The sequence below is a fragment of the Lutra lutra genome, chromosome 14 (assembly GCF_902655055.1).
Source record: "Lutra lutra chromosome 14, mLutLut1.2, whole genome shotgun sequence".
In the NCBI taxonomy this organism is placed as follows: domain Eukaryota; kingdom Metazoa; phylum Chordata; class Mammalia; order Carnivora; family Mustelidae; genus Lutra; species Lutra lutra.
Window position 1 is genome coordinate 13,602,356 of NC_062291.1, and position 19,662 is coordinate 13,622,017.

The window sequence follows — 19,662 nt, forward strand, 5'->3', positions numbered from 1 at the left end:
GTTCTGCAAACTAAGTGTGATGTTAGATCCCCAGAGACTTTTAGTATTTAAAAGAACACTGAGGGGCACCTGGGTGGCTCAGTCAGTTAAGTGTCTGCCTTTGGCTCATGTCATGATCTCAGGGTCCTGCAATGGAGCCCTGCATCAGGCTATCTGCTCAGTGGGGATCCTGCTCTCCTTCTCCCTCTGCCTACCGCTTGCCCTGCTTGTATTCTCGCTCTCTGACAAATAAATAAATAAAATCTTCTAAAAAAAAAAAAAAAGACACTGAATTGGGTCCTTTTGTAAAGTGAAATTTCTTAATGTGGCTACTTATTTATCATTCATTATTTCAGACATGAATATCACTGAGTAGTCCTCAGGGTTTATCCCCATGTGTTTTGTATTAAAAAAAAAAAAAAAAAAAAAACCCAAAACTGTGATCGGTGCTTAGCTCCAGAGAAGAATAAACAGCCAAAATGTGAACTACATTATCTGAAACCTGATGTTGTTTCAAACTGTAAGCCATCCTCAGCATGAAAGGTGGGGACTCGCATAGAGCTGGGGACACAGCTAAAGTGACACCCAGTCAGCCAAGGTGACACTTTTTCTTAAATGATTTGCCTCTATCAGCAGCCTCCCAAGCAACAATTCTTTTCCTTTTTTAAAAAAAAAAAAATTTATTTATTTATTTGAGGCGGGGAGAGAGAGAGAGAAGCAGGCTCCCCACTGAGCAAGGAGACGGATGCAGGACTTAATCCCAAGTCCCCGGGATCATGACCCGAGCAGAAGGCAGATGCTTAAATGACTGAGCCACCCAGGTGCCCCTCAAGCAACAATTCTCAGTTCTGATGTGTTACATGTATTTGAGCACAGACACCCTCGAGGCTCGTAAAAGAGGTAGTTAGCCTCTGACCAACTCTGACTAATATATATGGAGAGAACCCATAAAACAAACACACTTCTGGTTGTTTGCCCAGTAATGGGTATTTGACCTACCACCCACCCTTCCCTAATGCCAGCACAAGTGGTATTTGAAGAGCACAGCAAATTCCATTTTGATTCGAAGAGTCATCTGATGCACTTAGACTAAAGTTCCAAATTTTAGGGAGCAGCTTCACTATAGAGAGCTTCTCAAACAGTTCTTGAGTTGGCAATGATTCCACTAACATAGGAATATTTCAATCAATGTAGAAAACACAAAGGCACTATACCCAGCTACAAGGAAGATAGTTACCTTGTACACACTATGGAAACCAATGACCAGAACCCATAGCTGAAAGAAAGGTATGGTGGCCTTCCTTAGTCCTTTGTCCCAATCTGTCCCTAGCATCGTCCCTAATGTTCTTTAAATCTGACAATGGACCACACATCAAAAGCCTGAAATTTTCATATACCACTGACCCAGGGGCTCCCCTTAAATAAACTTACCTTAAAGAAATAGCCAAAGAGACACACCAAGTTGTAGCTACAAAGATGTTCATTATGGCATTATTTCCTCAAGGAAACATTGAAAATGTCATAGAAAGCCAACAACGGGTGCATTAGCTTTCTATTGCTCTTGCAATTAACATATTACAACCGGCTCTGGGGCTAGAACAACCCAAGTTCATTATCTCAGTTGTGTACATCCAGCGGGCTGGGCAGGATCTCCACTTTGAGTCTCACTGAGCTAAGGTCAAGGTATCAGTGGGGCTGTACTCTCTCCTGGGGGTCGTAGGGGAGCATCGGTCCCAGTTTCCTTGCCATAGCAAAACTGAGCTCCTCATTTTCTTGCTGGACCTCAGCTAAGGGCACTCCCAGATTCTAGAAACCACTCACATCTGCGGGTCCATGGTTCCCGTCCTCCATGTTCTGAGCCACAGAACCACTCCTTGCCACACCCACCCCTCCCCCCCTGCCCCCGCAAACCCCTCCTCCCCCCATCTCTGTGACCTGGGGCACTGCCTCCCTCTTGGGCCAGGAACTACCCATGTGATTACATTGGACCAGCTGACAACCCAGGATAATCTCCCTCCCTGAAAACGGGCAACCTTAATTCCATCTGTAAAATTCCTTTTGTGGTGTCGTGTCACAGTCACAGATCCCAGGGATTAGGGCATGCTGATCTTCAGGTGACCTCTACCACGACAGATCTGGGTTGAGTAAAGCGCAGGACATGTGTGAACCAAAATGGGATATAAATAAAAGTAATGGCGCTGAGAGATACTCAATGGCATGGAAAAACGCTCAGTGAAATATCACATTGGAAAGCATCAAAATAGAAGAAAGGCAGGCTCCCCAGTTGTATGGATGGTTTCAGCCCATTTTTTTTTTTAAAGATTTTATTTATTTATTTGACAGAGAGAAATCACAAGTAAACAGAGAGGCAGACAGAGAGGAGGAAGCAGGCTCCCTGCTGAGCAGAAAGCCCGATGTGGGGCTCGAACCCAGGACCTGGGATCATGACCTGAGCCGAAGGCAGCGGCTTAACCCACTGAGCCACCCAGGCGCCCCTCAGCCCATTTTTTATAGAGTAAAAATAATCTACAGATGGATATGTCTACATAACAATCTGTATCTCGAATCTATTCACCTAGTCAATATTTACAAATCTATCGAGGTGGAAAGGTCCACCCCAAAATGTGGAGTGGTTATTTGAGGAGGGGATGAATTTCTTCAGATTAAGATCTTTTTTTGAATTTACATAAATGATTAAGTATAATATCTATCACACACACACACACACGCACACAAATAATTTTTTTCTATTTTTAAAGATTTTATTTATTTATTTGACAGACAGAGATCACAAGTAGGCAGAGAGGCAGGCAGAGAAAGAGGAGGAAGCAGACTCTCTGCTGAGCAGAGTGCCCGATGTGGGGCTCGATCCCAGGACCCTGGGATCATGACCCGAGCCGAAGGCAGAGGCCCCAACCCACTGAGCCACCCAGGCGCCCCCACAAATAAATTTTTTGAAAATTAAACCTCTTACAAGGATAGAGCCTTTGGCCACACAACGGACCTACCCACAACACCAAAAATTCTTTCTCTGACTGATATTCTCATTCTCATGGGACTGAACTGGGTCCCCACATGACAACTCCAATCCCTGGCAGCCTGCCCAAATTCTGAGAAACCCAGTATCTTTAGCCCAGTGGTCCAGTAGCTATTAAACGGGTTACAAGAAAAGAACCTGTACAGCTGTAATCAGACATTGTCTCGTGTCATCTCTGAGAAATCTTCTGACATTTTGCCGCCTGAAACATCCATATGTCAACGTTGGGTTTGGTTTAAATTTCAGATAGCTAAAAATAAGTCTTTCTCCTCCTTTTGGTTTTAAAGTGTAAGCAGATCTAGTTTTTGATGTACAAAGCTTATAAACGAAGCAATTTGCTGTCCCCACCCAGAGACAGCTAACGCAGCCCCAGAAAGAAGGGTCTATCTTTAACAGTTTACTCTGCATTCCCATGCGGTTTCCGTAAGAACATACTGTATACAAACTTTTTTCCTAAGGTTATTTCTGCTGGTGCCAAATTGACTTCAATTCACAAAAATCATGTGGTGCTTTCCCATGTAACTTGGAGGTTCTTGTTCTAAAGAAAACAGAGGGGTTTTTTTCAATCCCCTTCAGCAACCATTCCTGTTTATGGGAGATTCCCGCACCCTGGGGATCATACTTAGAATCAGCTTCTAAATGTGGGGTCCATTCTTAGAAGACCTGGCGAAGACTTTGACCCCCGCCCGAGATGAGACTGCAGACAGTGTCCCAGCAGATCACTGTCACAGCGGTGTAGAGCGCGGTGGTTCAAAGTGTGGGCTCTCCCTCCAAGCAAATCCTGAGGCGACCACCTCCTTGGGTCTGAATCTTGTCTCTGGCCTTTACTAGCTGTATGACCAGGGGCCAGTTAGTTACTCAACCTCTGCGTGCCCCGATTTATACAACAAGGAGTGGGTATATCAAGGCTTCAGCTCTGAGCTCCCTGAGCTACCTGATGAAAAACCCCACTGGGAGCACGACATTGTGAGACCCTCCCCCTGACAGGTTCCCAGTGCAAGTTCTCAAGACAGCAAGGGACATGGGACAGCAGGCGGGGGCGCCGGAAGCCACCCTCCAGCCCCACAGCCACACCCTCCCTGGGGGATTGGTTCAATCATTCCCGAACCTAAAGGGAACCCAGCGATTGGTCGAGACTCCTTTGGATGTAAAACGTCCATATTTCCGTGAGGGGGTTGAGGAAATTAGCGATTGGATCAGCATTTGTTAAATGTCCGTCTGCTTAGTTGCCCTTCATCAGAGCTTCTGACAGCCTAGCTAGAGGCTACACAGCAAGGTCTATTGTCCATTTACTCCCGGCCACAGCATCTGGGGCACTTCCATAGGAAGATGGCGCCCGAGCGATCTTGAAGAATCTTGGGACTCTTGCAGAACCCCGGGCAATGTTAATGATTGGCTTGCATCATCTCTCTCAAGAAACCCGTAACAGAACCTTCCCGGTTTAGTCTACTGACTGACAAATGTAGAAAGAAGTTTCTTTTGCATTTCTCTCGGTTTAAAAGTGATCGGATTCATTTTCCTGTTTGGAGGGAAAAAATAAATGTGTTTTGGTCTCTCTTCTTTGCCCTGACAGAAGTAAAATATTGGCTTATAGGCAATAGTGTCAAAGACGGACCATATAAAAATTACCCACATCTTTGGGTGGAGAGAGAGCCGGCGTTTGGCTGCTGGGGAAGTATTAGCATTTCCACTTCCGGTCTAGGTTTTCTGGCCTGTTCTGGGAAGTGGACGGCCCACAGATCTGGATCTTTTCTTCTCTCCTCATCTGCCCCTTGAGATGTAGATAAGTTTGACTGAATCCCTAATTCAGAAGCCTTCCATGAGATCTCTTGAGTTCATGGATTAGGCATGCTTTGGGTTATTGCTTTTATGACTTAAAGTTCAACAAAGTCAGAGGCTATTCTCTCTCAGTAATGGTGCAGAGGCTGGCAGACCAGAAAACTGGTCCAGCTCCGGCCACATCTGTCCCCCAGACTTCAGGGAGAGGAGAGGGGAACAGAGCACGTGCCCACACCTGACCAAGGCACACGCCAGGAATGGCGCACAGCTTGTCTGCCCACATCTCGTGGCCTAGAACTTCTCATGCTGCACACTGCAGAAGACACTTGGCATTGGAGTCATGAGCTGGGCCATCATAGGTCTAACCACGAAAAGGAAATTCCATCCATAAAGTCGGGGCAAGGACAGATGCTGGAGAGCTCCCATAGTCTCCACCACTGCCCCCTCTCCAGCCCCTCAAAGATCCACTCACACCTTCTTTCCACAGTGGCATGAAACAGACTTGCCTCATCCCTGAGGGGTTAGAGCCCACATCCCATCGGGGCCCTGTATCCAGCTCCAAGTCTGGGCTCCCCAGAGCGGAGCAGTGTTCTCCATAGTCTGGGGCCTAGTGGAGGGCTCTCTGCCCCCGCCCCCATACACACCCACTGCACAAGGGTGGGGACCAAATGGCAGAGGAACTGCAGGGTAAAACTCCCAGTAGGAAAAGGGAAGATGGGAAAAGACAGCGCTCACTTGCCCATAGCAGTGACCAAAATTCCTCTCCTCTGACTGAATGAATCTCCTTGATTCAATCCTGCCTCTGTCCATGGAGACCTTCTTCCTTCTCCATTCTTCTCGCTTGGCACATCTGAAATAAGTGTTGGAGAGCAGACCTTCCTTGGGACCCATACAGCTTTTGGGGGGCACTTCTTACTTGGGACATATTTGGGGGTTTTAGGAATGGAAGAATTACAGGCTTCTATCTGGTTCCAGTTGATTACATGTGGGTATAGCTACAACCAAAGAGATTATCCAAATAGAGTTGTTTTTTTTTAACTAATCTTATATTTATTCCTCTTTATTTTCCCCCTCCCTCCTTCCCTCCCTCTCTCTCTTCCCATCCTTCTGATTCACTATAGTTCCCTTGGGATTATCTGAAACCATAGCTTTGAGTAGGAAGACAACATTCTTCATCTGATTTTTGCTTCCAACCTAGCTTCCACTATCTGGACCAGAAGTGTTAGTGGAAAGTAACTGGGAAGGTCTTGGGTCTCCAACATTATTGAAGTAGGAGTCGCATCTTGTCAATAGCCTGAAGTCATCAATCTAAAAGTGTCAAGGAGCTTCTAGAACACATGAATGTTCCAGTTTTCCCAACCAGTTTCCCAAAAGTTTCTGGATCTAGCACCATACATTTTGCCTTCCAAGACTTCATTGCAGACAATTTTTCCAAATATTTTGCCATGGTACAACAAGACTCATCAGATTTCCAGTTTGCAGTGTTTTTCTTTGCTTCCTGCTACCCAGGACTTATTTTATGGTTTTGTTATGGCAACACTCCAGGGCTGATAGCAAATTCTTTGTTAAGTAAGATACGGCATAAGCTACCATCACAAGAAAACCCACAGCGCAGTTGCTTGAACAAGACAGATATACTACATTTTAATGGTTTTAAAATCTTTTTTTTTTTTTACTTTTGAACAATTCTAAAATGGGACTGTGTCTTGTAATCAATAGCATCTTAGCACCGTGTCGTAGCTTAATTGATCATGTGTGTTCTTCTTAAGACTCTGTAAAATAATAGTGCTCTGCAATTTATGACATCTCAGATAAGATTCTTCTCAAGGACGACAATCCAGACATTGGCGAACCAGGACAGGTATGACAGCTTCACCGTCCTCAACATGTAATCACCTTGGAGGTGGCTGCTCCCTCACTTACCAGCCAGCAAAAAAACGGGGAAAGAATTAGGGAAGTTCACATTTGTTCCTTCCAATGACACAACCTGGAAGTCAACCATACATCTCTACCACATCCGCTGGCTCCCTTATGTCACGCATGCGTGCAACATCACAAAAAAAGGCTTAGAAATGTGTTCTCTACAAGGATGAGGATGTTCCCAACTAAAACTCAGTAGGCTGGTTTTTTGGGGGGTTTTTTGTTTTGTTTTGTTTTAAGATAGGAAAAAGAAGGAGAGGAGATCAGAATTCACCGAAAGGCCTTTACTGTGTCTCTGCCTCCACATTCCTGCTTCCTCAGCTGATGCGGTGTCTTCCCACTCATTTCTGCACACCGCATCAGTTCCTTGATCCCCCAAATTCACACACTCGAGTAATTTACATTTATGCCGGTCAGCTTACTGAAGCCATGGCTTTGGGAAGCAAGATTTCCATTCCCGCGGTACACTCAACCTCCAGCCAGATGGCAGGTGTCTCTGTTCTTGTCTCCCTCCACCATGACAGCCACAGTGCTGGGACCTCGTCCAGGCTCCACTCACTGTCTTCGCTCACTCGCCCCCTCTCCAACCGCCTTCTCCCTCTCACTCACTTATTTGTCAGCCTATATCTGGTGTAAAAATTTATTTATTTATTTTAGAGAGGGAAAGAACGTGAGGGGAGGGGGAGGGGAGGGAGAGAAGCTCAAGGAGAAGCCAGGCTGAGGACCGAGCCCAACGCGGAGCTCCATCTCACCACCCTGAGATCAGGACCTGAGCTGAAACCAGGAGTTGGACACTTAATGACTGAGCTACTCAGGCTCCCCAGCCCATATCCCATGTAAAACAGGCTTCCTCTCTCTTCCCTGCCCTTCAGCACTGTGAAACCATGCCTCAGAGTCTCACTTTTGTCACGAACAAGAACTTTTCCTCAATCGAGATCGATACCCTCCTTAGAAGGAACTCTGACGGGGCCAAACGTCAAGGCAGTAATACTGCCCTGCTGCTTCAGGAGGCTGTCAGGCGACCCATGGAAGGATGGAGACATCAAGGCCAGATGCGTACAACCCTGCCAGATGTCCCCTGAAACCAATCGAATGCGGAGAAAGTGGGGTGCAGCTAATCCATGGAGCTGAGCATCATCTTAACACTCCCGTGAGTCGTTTCAAGAACAAGTCCGTAAAATGGTATTTCTTTGCTGCCTTGTTAGCCCTCTGACAACATCCTCTTCTATAGTTGCCTACTGGTGTCCTTATGAAGGTCGTTACCAGTATTACCACCATTTACACAGCAGTGAAGGTATCCGCTCCGTTGTGAAATGTGTGTGGTTCTCCCTCTGATGCCAGTAAGGAGGTACTGGAGAGACCCCAGCCTCCCCGGGAAAGGCGGCTATGTCCCTTCCCCTGGTGCCGACACCATGTCTTCAGAGAGTCTCTTCCCCGGTGCCCAGGGATCTGATGCTCATATTCCCTTCCTCCACACTTAATTAGAACTGAAACCATGCCGGTCAGAGCTGGTGTTAATGTGCACAAGATCCCTCCAGCATAGGGCCTGATGTATCAATGGTTTCCATCCAGCTTTCCCAGCATCTGCTGCTCACTACCGTGCTTGGAAGTGGGACAGCTCTCAGACCACGTGGGCAGCCTGGCCCAGACACGGCATGTTCTAGCATCCTCCAACAGTCATGTTTAATGCGGGGCATCAGAGGGTTGCTGAGAGGCTGGTGGCCACGTGCCCCTCAGGGTCAACCTTCAGGTCTGGGTCAGTTCCTGTAAGTTTCGGTCAGTTCCCGTCATGGTTGAATCACGCTAGCCCCTTTTAAGAGGAAGTAGACTTTCAGGCTTTGCTTTCATGGAATTGTATGGGAATGCCTCATATGGTCAAGAGAAGGAAGCTCTGCCTATATTTCAATGATGCGAGTAATTCCCGCTCACTCTAACTCTGTCCAGATGTGGATACTTTGTGCCCATGTAAATTAGACGGCTTTCTTTCTTTTCGGCCTTGTCGAGAATCTGCACTCTGACTCACACAGAAAAAAAAAAAAATGGAAAGAATGTGCAGGAACTACACACAAGACATGCTATTTTAATAGTCGGAGCTCTGTTGAAGGGAAAATCAGGACTTTTGTGCTACAGACAACAGCATCTGCATTGCGAGGGCCTAGATGCTATTGCTCAGTTAGAACCGAGGATGGCCTTTTTGTCTCCTGGACGTCAACTCTTCCCGTAGTCGGCTTTCTGGTTTGGGTTCTAAGTACTCTTGACTAGAAGCCACATCTGTTCTCTGCCCCCGGCCTCGCTGCGGTGACTTTCTAAAAGGGAAGGATTATTTTGAGATAATGGGCCCTCTGTAGTGCCTACAGCATTTTCCATTCTCTTCCTCTCTCTCAAGTAGTGAACTACAGTCAGGCGAATGTGGGCACCAGAAACGCCGAGCACAAAAAGTCACTCCCATTGCCTATCGTGTTTTGTGCTCCACAGAGTGTCTCATCTAAAACACATCCCACTAAAAGGCCCATTTTTCTAAATTGGGCTCTTACAAAACGGGAAAAAATAAGGAAGGGAAGGAAAAAAGAAAACGCAATGCAACCCCTTCTGCCGCTCTCGAAAGTCATTTACTGAATGCCCTTGGGAGAAGCTTGTCCTTTGACAGCCAGAATTGAATTAATCCTCATCCGTCCTCACTCCGAACTCATCCTCTCTCCTTTGAGACTGCAGTGGGAAGAAGACCACAGGTGGGGGAGGTGTCTGTGGGCCCCAAAAGTAAACACGCAGCCTTGTCACCGGGATGGCCTCTCCCAGCAGCTCCTTGAGGCTGCTTCCTGCTCGGCTAGAAACCCGTCTCCTGGTCCCCAGCGTGGATTCTGCCCCAGTCACAGAGTACAGCATCGGAAGTGTGTGCCTATTTACCCTGAGCCGAATGCGAGGCCGAGAAATGGAATTCGGAATAAATAGAAGAAGTCACCACCGAAACTCATGTGTCATTGACCATCGATGCCTTAGAACAATAAAACCGCGTTTGGCTGACCCAGCTCTTCACCTTTCCAAAGGTCTTTCTCTGGGAATGTCACATCTGATCCTTGTAGCCATTCTTGGTGGTAGGCAGGGCAAATTCATGCCCCAGCTTTGCCAGATGAGAAAAATGGAACACAGGGAGGAAGGTTAGCTCCCCAAGATCTCCGGGCTGAGTTCATCCCAAGAGGAAGAGAAGACCTCAACCCTGGGCCTCCAGTTTTCAGCCCCTAGTTATTTCAACCGCCTTGTAATCAGACCCCCCCAGAGAAAGCACCCCCAACCTCTGCTTGCCTAACTGGTTGGTGTCCCAAAGGGGGGGGGACTTTCAGCGCAGCACTTATGTGGGAACAGGGAGACCAACTGTCCCCATTTGCCTGGGACGCTCAGTGCCACAGCTGCAGGTGGTCACCCTGGCAGGCAGGATTTCGGGGCAGCGGGTGGAAAGGCGCTGCTTCAGCCCTCCCCTCCCCCACAGTCAGCAAACATCATCTTCAAGTGCTAGCCCTTATTGCCAAAGAATATCACTAGAAGATGTTTTTCAGAAAAATGAAGGAATCCCTTGGGGCGCATGGGTGGGTCAGTGGGTTAAGCATCTGCCTTCGGCTCATGTTATGATCTCAGGGTCCTGGGATCGAGCCCCATCTGGCTCCCTGCCCAACAGGGAGTCTACTTCTCCCTCTGCTCCCTCCCTACCCACTTGTGCTCTACCTTCTCTCTCAAATAAATAAATAAACCCAAGAAAGAAAGAAAGAAAGAAAGAAAGAAAGAAAGAAAGAAAGAAAGAAGGAAAGGGGGGAAGGAGGAAAGGAAGGAGGAAGGAAGAGAGAAAGAAGGAAGGAAAGAAAGGAGGAAAGAGGGGAAGGAGGAAAGGAAGGAAGGAAGGAAGGAAGGAAGGAAGGAAGGAAGGAAGGAAGATGGATGAAGAAATCCAAGGGCCTGATCTTTTGATGACACACTCAGGAATCCCTCAGCAGCCCAGTCCAACGAAGGCACTGGTCCCAGGCTGATTAAGGGAGCCTCTGGAACCATCTCTCTGGGAGGTCAGAGAGCAGCCATCCCACCTGACTGGACAGAAGCCCTGGGAAACTGTGTGACCACAGGGCAGTCAAGGCGGGGTTGGGGGGTGGTGGTGCTTGAGTAGGAAGGAGAAAATGAGAGACTTGTTTGTGACTTTTGTCCCCAGTGACCTTGGGTTTCGTTTTGATGCTTGTGTTAGTGGGCCAAAGAGAGGTCTGATGTGGATGCTTTTACATAAGGTCTGTGCCCCGGACGCCGTCCTGCTCCAAACAGAACGGAGCCTCTATTCCTTCCGAGTTTGATGCCAGAGCTGGCCTCGTCCACTCACAGTACCTCAGGCCAAATGCAGCAGCGTGGATCAAAATCCTTAAAAATGGTCACATTCTTGGGCTCAGTAATTTTACTTTGAAGAATTTTAGCCTAAGAACCAACCAGGGATGGGGCGTCTGGGTGCCTCAGTGGGTTAAGCATCTGCCTTTGGCTCAGGGCATGATCTCAGGGTCCTGGGATCGAGCCCTACATCAGGCTACCTGCTCAGCAGGCAGCCTGCTTCTCCCTCTGCCTGCCACTCCCTCCCTGCTTCTGTTCTCTCTCACTCTCTCTCTTGCAAATAAATAAACAAACAAATGAGAAAAAAGAAACAATCAGGGATATATGATTAATAATCCTAATAAGGCTATTGGAGCAGGGACAGCAGCTTGCCGTGTCACATTTAATGCTGGGGGTTCAGGGAGGTCTGAGTATGTTTAGAGCATTGGTTGGAGGACCCGCAAGAGAACCTGAGCTGAACGGGGGTCACCACTGGGGTGGAGAAGAAGCTGGGTTTGTCAGGGTCACTGGTGGGTGGCACGGGAGTCCACACCTGGGACGGGGTGGGGAAGGGGGCTGAAAAGTGTCCTGGGAAGCAGTTCAGCCAGAGGAACCAAACCAGGCCTTGGAGCAAAGGCTCGGATCCTTAGGCACTAAGGCAAGAGAAGTTTACTCCCTGGCATTGGCAACTTAAGGACCTCGGGCACATCTGAGCCCTAGGAGGAGGGAGGCTAGGAAGAGCAACCGAATAATGTCACCAAACGGGGCCATACTCTGGGGCCCAATGGCCACTGCCTTGGAAACTTTTGGGAGAAATTAAGCAGGTGAATGAAAGGGCTGTTCCCCCCACTCTGCCTCAAGGGCCTGCCCAGCTTGGGTAGAAGGAGGGGTCAGGCAGCCACTGGCTAGGCCCAAACTGAGGCATATAAAGGGATGGTCAAGGCCGCTGAGCATCAGAAGAGACAGGGAAGGGCACTGTGTGAGCACAGATGAGATCAGCTTCCAAGGATGAGGAGAAAATCTCAGGCACATTAAAGGGTGGGCCTGGAGTCTGGTCATCGGGATGAAACATCCTAAGTTATGATGTGATTCACGACCGTCCAACATTACAGCTGGGCGGACACAGCCTTTGCAGGAAATATTAAAAATGGTGTGCTGGTACAATATTTAATTACAAAAAACGATGATGATATATGAAGTGCATTAAAAAGTTGGCAATGCGTATACGGCTGTATATACACCATAGGCAAGTATTACACATGCAGTTGTGCACAAATGTCCCAGACCTCAGCAAGTCCAAGTAACCCTCTTCGTTACCATTATCATCATTAGCTCTGTCTCCCCCTCTCTCCTATTAGAGCCTTGTCTATCTTGCTCACTCTTAGAACCAAAAAGAGTATTTGGCTCATGGTATGTACTTTATCAGGTAAATGGAGGGCCATCCAAACTCAGGCTCCTATCAAAATTCTTTCTAGAAATCGGGCCCTCTCAAAATTTTCACCAGTCATTTCAGGGTGCCTCTGAAGGAACATCTCATGTATTCCCACCACGGGTCAGACTCAGCGTTTTCCCAGTTCTTTCTGTGCTGGTCCACCTGGCCACACCCTCTGACCCATGAAACATCACTGTCATTGTTGCCTACAGGCAAAATGGGTTCTTCTGCACCAAGGGCTCACTTCCAATCCTCAGAGAACCCAAATACTACTGAGTTGGATTCAGAGATTAGCAAAAATTCCCCTCTCCAATCTTGTACCACTTTTTGTCGCTAGGGCCCAAAGCAGCTCTGCTAGGCCCAAGGACTGGCACTTTCTATTGAACAGTTCTGTAATCTGGACCCGCATCCCTCTGACCACAGAAGTTCAAGCCCCAACAAATGCTTGAGCAAGGGTGAGATAATCACCCTTGAATCAAAGGTGAGTCAAAAGCAGCTTTTCTGCTTTTCTCCATCAATCCAAACTCTCCCCTCCTTCACCAATGATAAAACAAAGCTCTCTCTGTGCCATCATGTGCAACTAGATTCCCAGGGACGGGAGAGGCGGGGGCTGTTTTTAGCACCAGCTGCGTCTGGTCCCCCCTCAACCCGTCCGGCACACCTCAAGGTGAGCGAGAGAGTGAGATGTTGGTACTCCAGGGGCACGGTAACCAACAGCTCTCTCCCCTGCTGAGTTCTGCACCAGGTTCCAGAAACCCAGAAGAGGAGGGCAGACGAAGACTCAACCTTCACGTTCACTGCTGCAAGGGCTGGTCAACAACTAGTTTTCCTATGTTGGGACGTACATCTTCATGTGAAGGAATTTCCTAGTCCCGAACACCTGGTCAGCCAGATTGAACCACCTGAGTTTGCTGCATGATGGACAGCAAGTGGGGCCACATGTCCTTGGCAGGAGCACATTCCAATATGCAAAGAGGAGGAAGTGGGCCCTTCATACCCAGGTGCTCTCCCAAACTTGCCAGTCCAGGAACACCCCACGTACCCCAGGAGTCAAGCCAGGGGTGGGGTCAGAGCCTGCGAGTATCATGACAAGACAATGTTCCTCAACCTGGAAAGAAACAGCAGAAAGAGGAAATAAATTCCCCGCTGTTGACAGAGACAGAGCTACATGAAAGACAAAGACCCCAGGTCAATAGTTGCTCCTCCTGGGTGGTAAGATTATGGGTGATTTCTACCTTCTTCTATGAATACATGGAAATGTGTGTGTGTGTGTTTGCTCATATTTTCTATAACTATGTAATATACTTGAAATCAAACTGGAAAAGAAAAGTCATTGTTCAGGGTTATATTTCAAATGAAACAAACAAAGGAAATAAAAGAGAGAAAAGCTCACAGCTATCTCAGCTCCTGCCTGGAAGACACGTGGATCGTAATACATGATGGCGCAGCACCTGGATCTAGGAGCCCCACCTGGACCATGGACCACACCTGCCCACTCTCATCATGGATATGAACTTCAGGCCTCAATCTCTAGGAAGAGAGAGGTTCAGAAGTTTGCAGGAGAACGACTAGAAATCCAACAAGAACACGTTCAGTCGAGGCTCTCTGAAGACGTGATGAGGGTCCGTTGACCTCCTCTAACCAGTTACTGGCCATCCCAGAGAAGAGAAAGGGATTGACCCGACTGTAAAGCCACAGAAGATGATTCTTAGGTGTGAGGACGTTGGGGAGGAGGAACCTAGAGCAATATCTCAGACTCACAGAAGACCAGAGCTGGGAGAATTCGTGGGGAATGGAGGGTATCTGGAGCTCAGTCTCCCACAATCACTGCTGAAGAATACAGAGGGTTTGGTGAACGGATGAGGACCCCCACAGTTCTGCAGTAACATCAGGACAGCTTCAACTTTCCTTCTCCCCCCACTTTTTTTTTTCCCAGTGAGAAATTACAAATGCCATTTCTCAACAGTGAAAGAGTTGAAATTACAAGAATCAACTTGTTAGAATGAGGTCTGGACTTTCAGGATGAGAACCCCTCTGTCTTCCTAAATATAACCAGAGACTGACATGGTTCTCAGGACCCAAGGAAGAAAAAGTCATGGCTCTTTCCCACTGTGTGATCAGGGCTCTCCTTCCATGGGACAGAAGTAGGTATAATACAGGGAAAGAGGCACAGGGGAATAGCCTTGAAAAAGATTGGATTCTGGCTGCTGATATGTTTGTGAATTTGTGTCTTGAATACCTTTGGCCATGGAAACATTACTGACCTACTGTGCTGATTCATTTGGTCATTGCTGGCAGAGATGTCCACCACCTTAGGTAAAAATCTATTATTTATTCAAAGCAACTGCAACCAAATTATCTATGGCTATGGCCTTCAGTACAGAACCCTGAGTCTTTCCCAAGATAGTCAGAAATTCTACTCAGGTAGGAGCCTGAGCTGTAATCTTCCATTTAGGGATCACATGACTATTTTTTTTTTTTGTCTTGATCATTTTCTTGCTTCATCATCGGTAATACAGAAATCTTTTTTCTTTTTCTGCATTGTAAGAGATACAATGAACTATCTTCCTAAAAAATTCAGCATTATTTTGACAGTAAGTTTCTCTTTAGCTGGACCCTAGAACTAGGCCAAATAAGGCCAAAAAGAAAATCACTGATGACCAACAGAAGATCTGAGGCAGGAAATACATCAAACAACCTCAATTTGAACAGTATCTGTTCAATGATTTTGGAATGATAGCACTATAAGAAAATAGCACGGAGCTATCGATTTTATGGGTCTGTTGCTTTTATACTTCAAAAGAAAGAGAGAGAAATTTGTCAGATTGGAGTTTGAAAAGGTATCTGTCACTGGGATAAGCCATGGTGCCTTTAGATAGAGAGAAGTAGGAGGCAAATCAAACGCTATACAGATCTATAATCTTGGGGGCGGATCTGGCCCTGATGGGCTGTTTTCTTAGCAGTTCCTAAATAACAATAAAGAAATAGACTAAAAATTGATCTAAATTATCATGAGGATCTTCAGAGCCAACAGCTAACTCTGGATACAAAGGAAAGCCAAGGCCAAGGAGTTAAGACATATGTAGGACGTAGACCCACTTGGTCAAGAATGAAGAGTGAGTGCCTCTCAGGCCTCCTCCTGACAAAATGCTTTTCTTTTTTCAAACCTATTTATAGGTATGGGAATCTTCATGATGAAGGTGACCAAAAATATATTTATAGCTGCCTTGCTGAAGTTCTTTAAAGACAATGTCAAACTCAGGACATGCCATCCATCTTTGATATAAGATCCTAAAGTCCCTGTGAGAAAATACCACAATCCCCTGCCCCCAAACTAAATCAGCAACCAGTGTCCTAGAGGCAGAACCCAAGGCCAGTGAGCCCAGTGGCCACAGATCGCTTCTGGGCAGGTGTGTGTGTAAACACACCTGAGATTAAACTCCGGCACATCGGCAGCGGGAACAAGCAACAGATTTGTTCAATGTATGTGTCTCTCCCTCCAAACAGTTCCAAAATTTTTGTGTTGTGCTTCTGAGATTTTTTTGTGTATTCCTTACATTCTCATCATCATCCCTCAAGGACTATTGACCGTGGTGGTCTGCAAACCTTCTATTTCATAAACAGGGGTCCATCTTAGCAAATGCTTTCTCGAGAGGCCGTAATTAAAGAAATATTTATCCTTGAAAGTAGAAATGTCAAAAGCAGCATAATGAATTAATTTCTTAAATGCCTTTCCCCTGCTGTGAAAATTAGTCTGCATTTGCTTTTTAGAAAGGGTTTTGATTTTGTCCTGGGGCTGGAACGGAGTCTGCACTGCATAGAGGCATGGAAGAGGGGGCTCTTTTAAAAGTTAGAGGTTGGGGGGGCGCCTGGGGGGCTCATGGGTTAAGCGTCTGCTTCTGGCTCAGGTCATGATCCTGGAGTCCTGGGATTGAGCTCCACATCGGGCTCCTTTATAAATAATAAATAAATAAAAGCTAGAGAGTGAAATAATAGCTGTAAAGGAGGAGAGAACCCAGAAGAGGAAAAGAAGGGGTGGGGTGGGGGATAAAGTCCAAACCATGTTCCCTGTTCTTCTACATCCCCTTCCCCACTCAGGTTACATTCTCAGATTCTAGATGTTTCCTGGACTTCAAGCTCTGGTCCCTTTCCATTTACGAGAAAAAAAAAAATTTTTTTTAATCTACTATAAAGTGACAATGCTACTCGATAGCAAATATTCACACACCATCGGTGCCTGTGCGGAACTTTGACACTGGAGCACAGGAAGGGAGAAGAAGGAAGGAAGAGAGAAGAAGGCGAGCAAGAAAACCTGTCAATACTTAAGAAGAACCTTCTATGTTAAAAAAGAAAATCAGAGGTTCGTGAAGGGACGGAAGCTCTACGGCAAAGCTCAGAGTGGGTTAGGGAGGAGGAACTTGGCATGAGCCCCTCAGATCCCAGGGCTCTCAGACAAGGCTTCAGCCACGATGACGCAGGACACGGGAGCCACGCTGAGGAAATGGAGACCAGCAGAGGTTCTGCTCCATGGGGAACCCTGTAAACTCTCCTGGGAGGGTCCCATGCAGCCTGCTAAGATGTCATCTATTCAGGGAGGGGCACTGTGACCAAGGCCAAGGGGTAGCAAGTAACCTTTAGCCCCTGCGAGCATGAGGGGACTAAGAGAAGAGCAGGAGAGAGCAGGACAAGCAGCAAACAGGCCACGCAGGAAGGGTGCATTTGCAGGGAAGGAGCCCACGCTGTGCTCACTTCTGGCTGCCTGGACTTTGGAAGCCGGTTAGCCATTCCCCAAATTCCTGATCCTGGTGGCCACCTCCAAAGAAAGATAGGACCTGTCCTCATGTGTATGGACAATAATCTCCTTCGCCGGCATTTTATTTGCTGTGATAGATGCCTTCAGCTTCTGCTTTCCATTAAACTGCAGCGTGAACATTATGTAAGATCTCAGGGTACTTGCATTCATACAAGGACAAGGCAAAAGGCACAGTTACTGTGTTATGTAACACAGATAGGTTTCAAAAACAAAATTTAAGCCATGCCCTTGCATTCTGCAAAAGCAATCCCATCGAAACATAAAGAAGTTTATCGAGCCTTCTTCACTCTGCAAGCTGTTTCCATTTTGTTTGGTCCATGTCCCAAACCATATTTCGTTTTAGACTTCTGTTCATTTTCTTTTGTCTGTAAAGTATGGCATCAGGCCGGGTCTTAATTTCTTCGAACATTCTGGGTCACAATAAATTACTGATTCGAGGGAAATTCATGCTATCATCTGGATGCCTTGTTTGCTTCCTTGGTTCGTGCTGTGGGCTCTGGGAACACCACCAGCTCTTCCTGATCTTGGTCGGAGGAGCAAGTGTATCAAGGGCAAGGCAGGAGGGAGAGAACTCGGCGTGGTGGTCCTGGATGGGGATGGTGAAGGTGGAGAGCTCACGGCGTCCTGTCGGTGACAGTGCTGCAAGAGGAACAGGCCACCACAGTCAGAAGGATCCTCGCATGTCAGGCTTGCATGACAGTGCTGGTGAAGGAGTGGGGTCATCGGAGGTTTTGACCAGTGGAAGTCAGAAGACGGTGAATGCAGCGTTGAGCACGTTTCATGGTAAACGCTATGGCTCCGAGCCTGGAAAGGAAACCATTCTGAGTGTTTGGGATATATATGCAGAGTATAGTATATAATGTAGTAGGAGAAGTAACTTGTGCTTACGGGCTGCATGAACCTGGATAAAACTGAGATACCCTCAGAGCGAGTCACATAGCCAGGCAAAGATGAGTAGAATCGACCAAGGGAAGGAAACCGAGAATCAGCAGAGTGAATACCCAGGGAAACAACAGTATCTCCTATCACTTCTCCAGTGATAAGAAATCAAGGAGAAGACAGTATGGATGCTTCTTTACCAAAGATTTGGGGGACGCATCTCTTCCTGGTAGGATCAGACCAATACCGGTGATATGTCAAAATCAGTGATGGCAAAGGCTCAGATCCCAGTGACGATCCCCAAGATCCCATAGTCAGAGAGGCTCATGGCCCGGAGCTATCAGAAGCAACATGGGAGGCTGGTAGGGTCCTAGCATCCACTGTGGCCTGGAAAGGGGCCAGCCAGGAAGGTGAGTTAGGAAGGTGGAGGTCAGAGGCAGACTCTAACATGGTCTTGTCGGATAACCTCAGAGCCTTGATCTCATCTATTTCTGAGATCTGTACAACTTCCAACACACTTTTGTAGCCATGACCATGTTTAATTTCTGCATTTAGAAGCCCTCCTTCCAAACCTCAGTCTCGGCTATGGTCATCTTGAGCCAGTCACCTCCACGGGAGTAAGCATCTTCCTCTGTAAAATAGGGACAATGACATGACCGACATCCAAGTGTTCATGGAGGGATTGAATGAGGTAATATAGGCCAAGCCCTTCACAGGGTGCCTGGAAAAATACTAAGCACTCAATACATTGTATCTACTGTTTAAAATTCTTAACAAATCTCAGACTGACCCTGCGAGGTACCCGGGCAGGGACTCTCATCCCCATGTTATAGGTGAGGAAATTAAGGGTCAGAAAGTGGTTTGTCTCATAGTGCAAGGGCCCAGACCCTCAGAAGACCAGAAAACACATTGCACAGTCAGAGTGAAGGTGCTGTGAACGATGGTATCATGGCATTGCATGTCTGTATCTATACCCTAGCACGGCTGGGGAAGGCTCGGGGGAGCAGATGAGTTTCAGATTTTTAATCCAAAGGAAAACTGGAGAGGTTATCTTTCAGGGTTCACTTTGCAGCTCAGAACTGGAACCCTTCTGATTCCCACCCAGAAAAGTTTCAGTTTTATGGTCAGAAGGGTCTCAGGAGGCAGCAGGAGCCAAAAAGGGCAGGGCCAGCAATCATCAGGAAGAGAAAGTCAAGCTCCCAGAAGCCTGGGCATCCTTGTTCATGCACTTGGTAATGGAGAGAACTCCCTCCCACGAGCCCCCAGCACCCAGTGCATGTGATGGCTCTTCAGGTCACATATCTCCCCTCATACCGTAAAATACCAACTTTCTGAAACCCCCTGGATTGACTCATTGTGGACGGAGCTGAAGACTTACTTCTAAAACACCCAAAACTTTATATATATATATATACGTTATATATATATATATATATTACTATTACCACTGCCATGAGAATGTGTTAATGGATCACAGGCATCTCTGCC